We start from the raw sequence: 13481 nt of genomic DNA, 5'->3' as shown, positions 1-13481 counted from the left end.
TTCTCAGTGAGCAACAGTGTCCTTAATCTAACCTTCAAAATACAGAATCCTTCATCCTTTCCTTCTAATGGTACATCAACGTTTTAGCATTTTATTCGCTGAAGCTCTAATGTTAAGCTACTGCGTATTGATGGTACATTTTTGCTGCACCCACATAGCAGTTGTAGATATAACTATAATAAGCAGGCGCGGCCCGTCCTTTAGGGCGTAGGGGCCTTCCACCCACCTTTTGACCCTCATGAAGAGTGTCTGTCAGGCTGGACAAAGGTCAGCCTGACAGACACTCATCATGTTCAGGTCAGGCAGCCAGGAGCAGACATGCACGATTTGCGCAGACTTCTAGCTGCCTGAGCTGATCTTTGCTGGACTGAGGAGGTCACAGCTCCTATGGGCGTGACCTCCTCAGCTCAGCAAGGGTGCCTTGAGGCCCTTCCCTGGGTGATGAGGAACACGCCACCCATTGACTTTGACCTGGGCACTTTAAATTTAAGCCCAGAAGCGCCCAGTGCAAGTGTCAATCAGTGACACCTCGTCACAGAGTGGGGTGTGAGGGCAGGCAGCAGTCCCAACCCTCCTGGGACCTGCAATGCTGAAGGTAAGTGTGTGTGTGTGTTCTTTTCAAATGGATGTTTGGTGCGTGCGTGCATGTTTGAATGTTATGAGTGTTGTTAATGGATGTGCGTGCGTGTGTGTGATCTTTTAAAATGAATGTTTGGTTTGTGCATGTTTTAATGTTATGAGGGTTGTTAATGGATGTGCGTGCGTGTGTTTGTGAAAGAATGAGTGTGTGATCTTTTAAAATAAATGTTTGGTGCGTGCGTGCATGTTTGAATGTTATGAGTGTTGTTAATGGATGTGCGTGCGTGCCTGTGTGTGTGAAAGAATGAGTGTGTGTGTGCTTCCCGCCCACCCCCCTCCCTCCTAAAGCTGCCGGCCGCCACTGACAATAAAGACCCTCAGCACAAGCGAGCTTAAAATCCAATATTCAGGTGGTACTTGTATGGCAATGTACAGTCTGCATAATATACTTCCTTTAGTGCTGGAATTACTTCCAAGGAGATATGTTCATGGCTCTTCTAGGTGGTAGGGAGATACAAAGTGGCAGTATATTTTTATCCCAAGAATGTATCCAAAACTAAAGCTCAAAAACAGAGCCCATCTTCCTCTAAGGTCGAGAATAATCACTTTATTTTTGCACCTATAAATAACTAGCACCAGGCTTCCTTTAGACCCCTGTTGCTAGATGTTCTTATCTCTATATGCACTAAGGAAATATTTTAATATACAATTCTCACTTTGACTCTCAGGGAACGAAGACCATGTCTGTAAGTAGCAAAGGAGGGAAGGGACTAGGTAAGGGGTGTGCAAGGGGCACAGGAAAGTGTTGCATGGGGCACCAGCAAGCCCACTGTGCTCTATTTGATGCAGTGCAGAGAAGTCAGGGATATCCTAGCATCATCTACAAGAAGAACTATTGTGTGCTCAAGGTCTTCCTGTACAGCATTATCCAGGATGCCATCACCTGAACCGAGAATGCCAAGAGAAAGACCGTCACCATCAGGAATGTTGTCTATGCTCTAAGGCGCCAGGGACGCCCTCTCTTCAGATTTGGAGGATAAACATTCACAACACACCTCATAAATAGGAACTTAAAGTCTCTCATGGAACCAAATAATCAAGAATGCCAAGGATTTGCTTGCACCTTGGTCATTCCAGCAGTCTTCTGACCTCCACTGGTGCCTCGATGTGCAACAATAAACTTACTCTAACCCCTCCATTTCAGAAGACAATAGTTATTTGGCTCGACAGTCAGCAGATTGGGAATTCAAACTCCTTCCTGAGAGATTACAACTGGAGTGTAGAAAGTCATGTGATGCCAATTACTCTTCATAGGGTTAATCCTTCTCAGTTGTTTCACTTTTGTCTTACCACTGGCCAACAGAATTGGTAGTGGAACGTTTTTCATTGTTTACAGCTTTATACAGCACAAACTTAAGAAACAAGGTTACTAGTTCCAAAGGATCTGATTGCTTCACAAGTAATAGGTCCACAATAGTCTTTTTTTAAATAGGAACCAAGTACCCCATAGCAGCACTTGACTCTTACAGTGCAGCAAAGCAGAGTAGTCCAAGGCCCACTCAGGGGAGGTGGTGTAGGCTATTAATTCCAATTCACTGGCATGCAACAGCAAAACTCAATAAATTATTTCCAGACAGTGCTTTTTCTTTTAAGAACAAAAGTACTTTCATTACACATGCACTACTATAAACTATGATTTAAATAACAAATATATACATTCAGGAGATGGAAATACCTTTGGTGACACCCTGATATCACCTTACACCCCCAGTGTGTCTTGAAACCTATATTTACAATCCCACCACACCCTATACTAGATGCAACATCCATGTAAGGTGTGTCAGTATATATAAGGCAGGCCTACTAGTTTTGTCAGGGTGCTAACGCATTGACAACAATATTCACATTATGCGATGGCAATGTAACTGCATTGGAAATAACAGAAACAATGTCAGTATTCTAAATCATTCATTATAAGTGTAAACATTGCACTGTTTATCAGTATTGTTAATAAAGCATTTTCAAACCAGGAACATGTGTGCCAGAGTCCTTATTTACACTCCACAGGCCACACAATGAAGCCATAGGTTCAATCACAAAGGGTCCCCAAACTCCAGAGCCCCAAAGCAAAAGTTTCACCCATAGGAGTGCTTTAACTAAAGCAAATGTCTCCTGTGGGCATCCATTCATCACCTGAGAGACTCAGTGATTTTGTGCCAACATTTAGGGAGTGGGGCTGCTGTCTATTGCACCCTGCCAAATACTCCTGAATAACTATTGATGGTGCCCACGCCCATCCTTGGGCCACCACAAGAAGGACAATATGCAAAGTTCAGACCATGCAGGGCATTATGGTGTGCTCCTCGTCTAGTTTCACACATATGGGCAGAGCGGGTTTGCGATCTTTAAGCGAACAGTGCCGTGTTCTATTGCGTTTATTTCCTTTGTGTCTTCATTATGTATTGGGTTCCTTGCTCCCACTGAGGGCACACAGAGATTGAGGATTTTTTGTAAGGCATGGGGGCTCTGCCCCAAGGCTCCTGCCACTCTATTGGCTCCCCACAACCAGGTCCTGTGTTGCACAGGAGCCAGAATGTTCCTGTCTGCTCCCTCGGCAGGTGGGATCTCTGCATTGTCCCCAGAACACAGTGATAATGGGCAGGGAGCTTAGAAGTCAATGCAACCCACTACCCGAGACATGGGCACAGGTCACGAGCCTGATCAGATCTCTCTCTCTCTGAGGCCTAGGGTTGGGGTCCATGAGGTCTGTACCTTGCAGTAGCCACAAAGGGAAACAATATGTTCAGGAAGAATACACCAAACATGATCCCTTCCCAAAAGGCATCAAAGGAATAAGGATATGACCCCCCCAGGCCCTGGCTCACACAGGGATATTCTAAATGAATCAGGTAGAATGCCACGCACTCAGCCGCTCACGTTTCTTCTCTTCAAGGGTCAAGTTTTGAATGGGCATATCTCTGGCCTCATAAGGATGATTTCCATCATCTTCAGCTTGTTTTGCTTGTGGTGGCCATCTTTAGGCACCTGTAGCGTTTTTTTCAGGCCTCCTGTCCTCTATGGGGTGCTTTCTATGGGAAGCTGTATTTTTAATACTCCTTGCGCCAAATCAGCCCTCTGCTTGGTTCTTGATGCTATTCTCCTGCTGTTTGGGGCATCTTGCACAGCCCCTTTGCAACCAGCCAGCAAAACACTCTCCCTGCTGCACTGCCCCAACCCCAGAGCTTCCATGCATCTTGAAGGGCAACTGTAGGTCAATGGAGTCCAAGGTGTGTCCACATAAGTCCTAGAGGAACCATCCAGGGTCTCCCAGCAGGCCCATTCCCCCAACTGTTCCTTAGGGGGCAAAAGGAGGCCCGTATCACTGGCCATGGAGGGACCCACCCAAGTCCTGAGGGTCATCTACAGTCAAAATCCTTAGTACAAACTAGCAGTGTTTCAAGTTGCTTCACCTTCCAGTTTGGCATCCTTTATCCATCATTTCTCTAGGGTCCAAGGTCTTCTCAACTAGCCTTCCTTTGTGCAGGGGTTCTTAAGTGGGGGTAGAATGTTTAAGAAGCTGGTGCTCTTGGCCAATCCTAGGGTGCCACATCATCGATCCACCCTGTCCCAACCCTCTTGCACTGCATTCTGAGACACTCCAAGATGGTGACTTCAAGTTATATCTGATAAGAACTCCCCTGAGAGCCTCAGCTGTCTTTAGATTACAGAGTTTTCATCCCACCAAACCTTCAGAGGGGCCCCCATCCTGTGATGGCTCCAGAAGTCTGGGCTCTCTCCTTTATTCCAGTGCACCTGTGGGTGTCCCAGCCCAGGTGCAGTGTGACAAGCTAATTATCAGATGCAGATTTCCTCCCTACCCCTTTTCTTTCTCAAGAACTGGATCAAGCACTGTTAATTTCCTATGGTATGAGGAGGCATATGATCCCGTCACTGGGGAACAAAGTAATTAACTTGGCCAACAAGGGGGCCAAATGCCTGGGATCTGATTCTGAGCAGAGTCAGGACAATATGACAACTACTAAAGTGCCATAAGGTGTGTATGGGGAATATTGTGGACTGAAATTTCATGCTCAGGGTGCATGTTTTACCCCATTTTGGAACCTTGCTGAATCCTGTAGGCACAAGTAAAGCAAAACTTTAAAGCAGATTTTGCCTATAATGTACACAAGGGATACGCATTATACATTGTCAGTAAGCACTACAGACCTTTGCTTTGAATGCCCACTCACATTACAGGTGCTAATGCAGATACTGGGCTGCACACAACAGTAGTCTCACATTCATGTGTAGCCAGCCTAGAGCCTCTTATCTTAGGTGCGCAGCAGCGAGGGAGAAGGTAGATGGATAGCGATCAGACGGAGAAGAGCGAGGAGAGAAAGAGAATGGTTATGTGGAAATTGGGATAAAGAGCTAGGCGATGAGGGGGACGGGTCCGGTTTGAGCATTTTTGCCAGGGCTGCTTTGGGACCCCTCAGACTGGCCCTGGTTAGCACGTCTTATGCTGCACGTTCACATTCAGCACTAGATAAAAATGTCCTTTTAGAGGAATCATGTTCACATTCACGACACAGCAATGAAAATAATGAATCTACGTGGACAGCTTTCAAGACTACGATAGAGGTAAATCCTGTGAAATACTGCCATGTGACTGACTACCGCTGCATTATTGGACTCTTGGCCGGTACCCTGTCTTAAAATTGCGCCATTTCCTTATAGTCCTGTTTCTATCATTTAGAAGAACCTGGTCCAGCCCACCTGCCCTTCATCAACTCAGAAAATCCCAAGTAATGGCCATGCTTGATAGGTGACTGACTCAGCTATTGTCCTTCTAACGTATTATGGAAGTGTCCTGTACCAGGAGTGTGGCTGACGGACTTTATCCCAGCCCCACCGGCCTGACGTGGGAGCGACGCACCCTCCTGTATGGCCGACAGCCTCAGAGATGACAAGAAGCGAGCGGCGTGTTTGTTCTGCTGCGCTGTTTGCTGTCGGTGGATCTTGGCAGGCCTGACGGGCCTTCCTCTTCAGTTAGCTTTTCTATTATTGTTAAAGTTTCTAGGAGGAGCGAATTGGACAACTTGCCAAAACCAACAGAGAGCGGCAGCAGGTACCACAAAGAGCCCGCGAAATAAGGGCATCGCTGCAGGGCTCCAGGAGTCATGGGCATAGCTAGGTGCAGTGGCACGAAGGGAGTGGTCGTAGAGGCCGAGAATACCCCAAATATAGTTGTACTGAAGAGCAAATCAAATAACGTGAAGTGCAATGTTCCGTGAAAGCATTGGCGCCCTTAGCACCGTCCTCCCTACTTTCACTGACAGGAGTGGAGAATGTTGGGTGGGACAAGTGGCGCAGCTTTCCCTGTGTTCGTCTTTTCCAGGGGCCAAGCCCCAGCAACCCCTCTCCCGCATCCCACTCCACCCCACCCTCGCCCTCTCCCACTACCCGGGCCCATGCCACTTGCAGGACTATCCCCACCCAATTCCACTAACAGTGCCGGAACTGGAGAAATATTACCCCGGAAACCAATACATCAGGGGTCAAGGTGCGGCTCAAGACAGTGGTGGAGTCAGGGGTTGGGGGGTCTTGAAAAGCAGAGTGTGACATTCAACGTACACGTTTTTTTTTTTTTTTTTTACAATATATGGCACAAAGAAATTGGCAACAAGGTCAAATGTGACAATACATTCATTCTGCTTATTTAATTGGGCACCAAGAGGCAGCATTATAATCTAGTTTATGCGTTAAGGCGTCTGTTGCAGAGATGTGTGCCTAGAAAACTTCAGGGGATGGTAATGGTGATTTAATTCCGGTGGTGAATCCAGTTACTGCAGAGTTTTGTCTAGTCACAGTTTTGACTCATACATTAGGATATGGGGTTAATGTGCCTGCTGCAAAGTACATCGTCACATGCAGATCACAGATCTGTATATGAGCACACCATAGGAAACTGGGTTACTGATTTTGACATAGAGATCCTTCTGGAAAATCCAGTTCATACGACGCAATCCTTCTTGTATCACACATTGTGCTATGAACTGACGTCAAGGAAATGCATGCAAACTGCAAATCTTGAGTTTAGATCCTTATTGTTGTTTTTCTCAATCTGTTACTATCCTACGTTTGCAAACCATAGTTCCTTTTGGTGCTAATAAAGTCTTGTTAGTACAGACAAACACTGTGTTTTGTTTTAAATCATTACTTTAATTCCTCCGGACCGTACACTTAATATAAAATACCTACAAATAGTGACGATACGTGGCTTACTTCTTATATAATTAACAGTTCTGTACATTGATTCACACATATATGATTGGTTCTCTGAGTGTGATGCAAAGATTTCTAACCTCCTACACTGGGCTGAGTAGCACTATAAAAGAATTTAAAAATAAACAAGTATGTGCCATTTAAATTGTTATATGTGTAATTACTCATCCACACCGATACAGCTGGCATTCTTATATGGCATGTACAGCACTTACATACAGGTGTGAAACAAAGTAAAAAACCCACCTTCAAATCATAGTTTCTTTGACGTACTTGTGAAGTGATGCTCTAGTACTTACCGGTAATCTTCATTACTCCTGGTCCTGTTGTCCTCGTCCCATTCATCACTAATTGGAGACAACTATCTCCATGACAGAAAAAAAGAACCTGAGGAATGCTGGGATATCCCCTCCCCAACCCTTTCCTCTGGTAGTACATAAGCTGTACTTACCCAGCATTCCGCCTGCAATACCAAGCTCTCAACAGAAGGCCGGTGGCACGGGGGGGTGGGAGGGGCGTGATGAATGGATCGAGGACAACAGGACCATGAGTAATGAAGATTACGGGTAAGTAATAGAGCATTACCCCCCAGGTCCCACTAGTCCTCGTCCCATTCATCACAAATTGGAGAATACCCAAGCAGGCAAAACCGGCCTTCTGAAAACCTGACAGAGCCAACACAACACCCCAAACAGGGATACCAAACAAAACTCCACAGGAATCCCCACAAAGAGAGAGTCAACAGACCCTAGTCTGAAACCCAGGCCAAAACAGATGCCGAGGGCAAACCAGAAAGGGAGCGACTGGGCCAGAGTCAGGGAGCAGAGGAACCACCGCCAGCATCCCAACAGAGCCCAAGGAGGGAAGAGACAAAGACGGAACACAGAAGAGTGCAACCAGCCATGGAAACCAGCTCAAGAACCCTTCCAGATTAGGAAGACCAGATCCCACAAAAGCCAGCGCAGCAGACAGCCCGGGAGATGGACCCAAAAGAAATGCCCACCAACGAAACCCCCTGGGCATGACCCAACAAAAACCACAAAGACGAAGGCACAGCCTGGAAGGAAAAGGCCGACCGGCGACATCCTGACCCAGAGAACCAAAGGCAGGAAATGACACCTCGCAATCAACGGAATAAAAAAGGAACCACAGGAACAGGGAAGAACCAACACACAAAAAAGCCAGAAAAAGACAACACGTGGACCCAAGTCCACAAGTGCCAAGGACCCTTAGACATCCCCCTAAAGAAGAGAGGGCTACCAAGAGAGCATTGAGAAAGAGAAATGGGGAACAGCAGCAATCCCCAGAGATACACAGGCAGAGATCAAAGGCAAGCAGACCAAAACACAGCACAGTGACAGCCAGAACCCAAGGAAGCCTAAGCACAGCAACCCATGCCAGACAAAGTCTCGACAGAGAGCTGCCGCCGGAGCAGAGCCACGAAGGCCACCCACAACCAACCCAGGGGAATGTAAAACCACATCCACCGGAGTAAAACCCCAAACAAGCAAACACCACCCGGAGGACGTCCCAGATGCAAGGCAGGAACAGGGCAACAATGCCACCGAGGGAAAGAAGATCTACAGACACCATGGCTAGGGTACCGACAGGGACCCCACCCCCCATGAACCCCTGCAGACAAGAGGCACTAGAGGGGAAGCGGAGCATGGGGACAGGAAACCACAAGAACATCCGCAACGACACCCATTAACAGAGGAAAACAACAGGAGAGAGGGACCAGGAAACAAACTGCCCCCGAAAAGGCCAAAAATTAACAACACTCCATGGGAGGCCGAGCGCCCCATCACCGCTGCACCACTCTAGGAAACTCATCAAACCAAGACAACACCGGCCCGAAAAAAATGAGCTCCGGGACCATCGGTATCCAGGAGAAGGCCCAGAGGACCAGACCAGCAGGCCCGACAGGAAAGAACCCAGAAGTCGACCACCCCAGACAAGGAACAGGCAACCGCATCAAGAAACAATGGTGGGGCCTGAAGCAAGGAAACCCCACACAACAGACAACCTGAACAGGCACCACCAAGCACTGGACACAGGTCGAGAAAAAACAAGAACCTACAAGGGGTGAGGAAAAATGTGCCACCAGCTGAAAAAGCAACAGCGGAAACAGGACCCTGGCCAGCAAACCCCCTGAGCCGAAGCCCAGAAAGGAGGCTCCAACCCACCGGGGGTAACCACACCATAGCCGTCCTCAACCAAACGAGGAGCCAGAACAGAGACCAACATGCAACAAGCCCATGGGCCACACCCAGCAAGGAGCCCAGGGACCAGACAAGAAAGAGCACCACCAGTAGCTCCACCACTCCTGGCAATGAAGGAGGCATAGACCAGAGACCGACACAGGGCCACCTAAAAAAATGCACCAGGCCAGTCAGCACCCCCCTGGAAAAAGCCCCCCAGAACCAGGGAAGAACAGTAGCAAGAGGCCCATCCTGAAAGAGACACCCCATAGATGGCAAACAGCAACCAGACAAAACAACACAGAAGGGCCGACCAACCAGAAGAACGGAGCTGAACACCCTACCCCACACCAAAGCGGGCAACAGACCCACAGGAGGAGGCCACTGAAAAGAAGAACCCCAAGCGGAAGGGCCAACGAATGACCCTTGAGGGATGGGCAAAGAGCAAAATGCATGCTAGACATGGTGGAAGACCAGAGCCACACCGGGGAACCACCTAAGACAACTATCCACTGCAAAAACCTCAACAGAGGGGCAGGTCCCCGTACTGGGCGCGGGGACTCCGGCGCCAATACAGCACCCCCCTAAAACAGGATACAAACCCAGAGCACACAGCAAGCACCGCCTGGGAAGCAGCCGAAATCAGGAGAAGGAATGGGCAAAAGAAAAAGGAGGAGCAATGCCCCCAAAAGAACACAAATGCCTAAAGAGACACCCGAGAAGAACTACTAACACCCAGCATAAGAGTCTGGGAGAGGGACCCACAGGTGATAAGAAACGCCAAGAAAACGCTGAGGGACAACCAGAGCCCAAGGCATGCACAGGAGGTGACCCAAGGCCGCACCTACAAAGCGCGACCCACACAACCCCGAAGCGCAGACTGCATCATGTGCCGCTCAGGAGGCCCAACTGAAGGTGCCCGGAATCAATCCAGCACCAGAAAAAAAGCATACAAAAGAAGGGGGGACACAGAGCCCCAAAAAGAACCAGTACTACACATGCGAGGAAAAGTGGACAAGGTCCACACGGTACAAGGAACCACCAAAAGCCCCATGGAAAAATAGGAGTTAAAAAATAGAAGCAGACAGGGGCAGAACAGAACCACCACACCTCCACGTGAGGGACTAAAAATTTAAAACAAACCAGGCAGAAGCAACACAGAACACCCATGACCACAACAGGAAGTAAAGAACACTGGTGGCCGGGGAAACAGGCTGCGCCACCTGTGTCAGTAAGGGAAAGGCAGCGGCCTGCGAAGCCCCAGTGGGGAAAAGCTATGGACAAATGCGGAACCGAACCCACACACCACTGAGTATGGGCCTGAGAACATGAACACCCATAGGACACCATTAAAAAATAGCACCAGACAGGCACAGGTGGCGCCCCATCACCGCACCAACCAGGGTTGATCATCAAAAACACAGCCCGAGAGCAAACCACAGCAGCTGCCATCCCGGAGAAAGAGGCGAAGGTCCCTGAAGTGGAGCAAAAATCCGGGATGGAGCGCACCAAGGCCCATAGCAGGGAACAAGAAAAAAGAGGAAAGAAGAGCAGACCCAATCTGAATAGAACCCCAGCGATACATAGGGAAGGCCCAAGAGACCGAACAGACCAGGGTCAGAGCATCATTGCTGGAAAGACAGCAACCAAGAAACAACAAATGTCAGTGCAACACACGGCTGAAAGGGAGAGACCGCTGCCAGCAAGGTACCAGAGGGGGATGCAACAAACAAACGAAGAACAAAATCCCCACCCTGCCACACGAGGTCCCCAGAACCGAACCACCAGGCCATGGAGCAACCAAAATACAAGGAAAGTGGAACCCTGTCACACCACCAGTGGACAACAGGATAGCAGGAAGAGAAACAGGTGTCCCCAGAACCAAGAAACGTGACACCAAAACATCCGCATATGCAAAAAAGGAAAAGCGGGGCACCAGAACAGAAAAGGGAAAAGGACCCAGCCGACCCAGAAAACAGAACCATGGGAGGGCCTGTGACCGAAAACTGCCCACCACAGGCAGCTGCCCGAAGAAATGTGCCCAAAAAAACGTTGAACTCAGCAATCACCAGGCACAGCAAACCATGTGGGCACCATGACCCTGCAGGGCACATCTGCAGGACAGGGGAACCGTGTGTCCGTCTTGGACCAATCCTGCGTCCCATAGAGGGGAAGCCAGTACCAGCCCACCCCACTACATCCCCTCCCCAACCCCCAGGGTGTGCAAGGGAGGATGGGGGCATACACGCAAGCACCGGTGGATTCATTCTTATTGTTTATTTTAAATATCTTTCCCCATCCCCCAGGGCGTGCAGGCGAGGATGGGGGCGGTCACGCAAGCACAGGTGTCGCCAGCAATCACCCCGACTAACACATCCAAAGGGGGGAAGCCCTGTAAAGCATTATGTCCTGAGAGCCTGAATCGAACAAGCGACCAAAGTGTAGGCAACCAAAAGCCTCCAGCCTAACAACTGAGCAATTGAAGGAGGGGGAGACAGCCGGACCAGGGCCTCACAGAGCACACCACAACTAGGTACTGATAGAGCGTTCCGTCCTAATAAATTACCTGTATTTGGACGCTCTTGGGTCGATGAATCTTTTGACCAAGTGGGGCTCTCTTCACCCGAGATTAGTCAATTTAATCAAATCAATAATCAATAACGAACATAAGCAATGCCCTGATCAACATAACACTTCACAATTAATCCAGAAAACATTTTGGCGAACCATGACCTTCCGGCCATGAATAACCACACCAGTTTATTCAAAGTTAATGAATTTATTTCCCTATATTAACAAAGCTAGCACGATATAAATGTGTCTCAACACCAAATGATATATGTAAATGAACATTAATAGCTGTCCATAACGGCGAAAAAGATGCAATCTATGCAGCATTTGAATAACAATGCATTCGATGATAGCAACGCAAACCACTAAAACTATAATCTGTAATGGGCTAATTGCATACATTAGTCAGCATAACAAGGTCTCAAATTGCATCGTGCGACAAATGAATCCTCATCTAACCTCAAATTAGCATCTGCATGTGAGATTTCATGCAAAAAAACAATTTTAGCAACATTGATTTGGAAAACTCCTAACTAGGGCTCTTATCAAAAATCAGCAGTTGGTTACCTAAAAAGAAACACAATGCAATTGTACATTTTCCTTTCATATTTACCAAATTCAATCAGCATTCAAGGAAGTCTTCGTCTCACAGGTACCGGTTTCGATCAGCATGGGACGGGGGCAAAGGGGGCAGGGTGGACGGGGCAATTGCCTCACAACGGCAAGATAAAAGGACAAAACTACTACCTTATGCAAAGGGGCAAATCGAAGTTAAAGTCTCTAGGGCGAGAATTACTTAAAGTCGGCAAGATGGGCCATAATGGCTGCAATGGGCAATAATGTCCTCAATGGGTGCAATGGGTAATGGCCGCAATGTCCTGCAAATGGCGGGTAATGGCTGCTTTCTTCTTGTGCACCAGGTATAAATAATCAACAGTTCAAATCCAGTAGGGTCTTCCATTGGAGGGTTCATAGGTTGGCTTCAAATTGTCCAATCAAAAACAACAATTCACAAGCTTCTACCTAGGCATACATTATCCTTGGAGTCGGGAACGTAAGTTGCAACATATTTTACCAATTAACTCACTTTCAGAGCTTCCATTGTCTGCACCTGCAGATTGACCTTGGAGCAAAGAAGAAGATGCCAGGCTGGCACGAAACCTTAAAGATAAGCATGTGAACCGATCTCACTGGAAAAGTACAGCTTCAAGCAAGAATACACGTTTTATTAGCACATTAGAAAAACACGAGCATCTAAACCGTGAGACAAGGCAACTAGGCCGAAGCCTCCACTAAAGTTATGCTAAGTTAAAACATTTCAAACAAGCAAATCATGGCACACGTTTACGGTTATGTCAGATTAGTACAATTCTAATACATCACGTTATATAAAGCACGCTTATAAATGTTGGCGAACTACTCTGAGGGCACATTTGTCCCCGTACAATCTTTATTAGTTCGGTTAAAGTCACACTTGATTATTGCGGCACTACGTTAATGCGCTAATAAATGTAAAACCTTCGTTTCTGTGTCATCAATCCCTCCTCTGATGACTATTTGTCATCACACAAAACCATTCCCACAAATTTTATTCCATTAAAATTCTGTCAGTTCTCTTTGCCTTTTAGTTCCCCTTGTTCTTGCCTTGTATTCTTCTGCCATTCTTTTCATTATTTTCTCTTCCTTCCTTCTTTTAATTCTTGCCATGATCATTAGTATTCCCCTCTTTATTCCCCAAATCCCAAAGATGCAAATTAGTACTATTATTATTCCCTGTATTATTTTTAGTAATATTCCATTCCAAATGCCACCAAGCCAATTTCCCACTGAAGCAACTCCCTTTCC

This window comes from Pleurodeles waltl, chromosome 7, assembly GCF_031143425.1.
Source record: "Pleurodeles waltl isolate 20211129_DDA chromosome 7, aPleWal1.hap1.20221129, whole genome shotgun sequence".
NCBI classification, from domain to species: Eukaryota; Metazoa; Chordata; class Amphibia; order Caudata; family Salamandridae; genus Pleurodeles; species Pleurodeles waltl.
The sequence above is the reverse complement of the archived record's forward strand: the minus strand, read 5'-3'. Positions refer to the sequence as shown.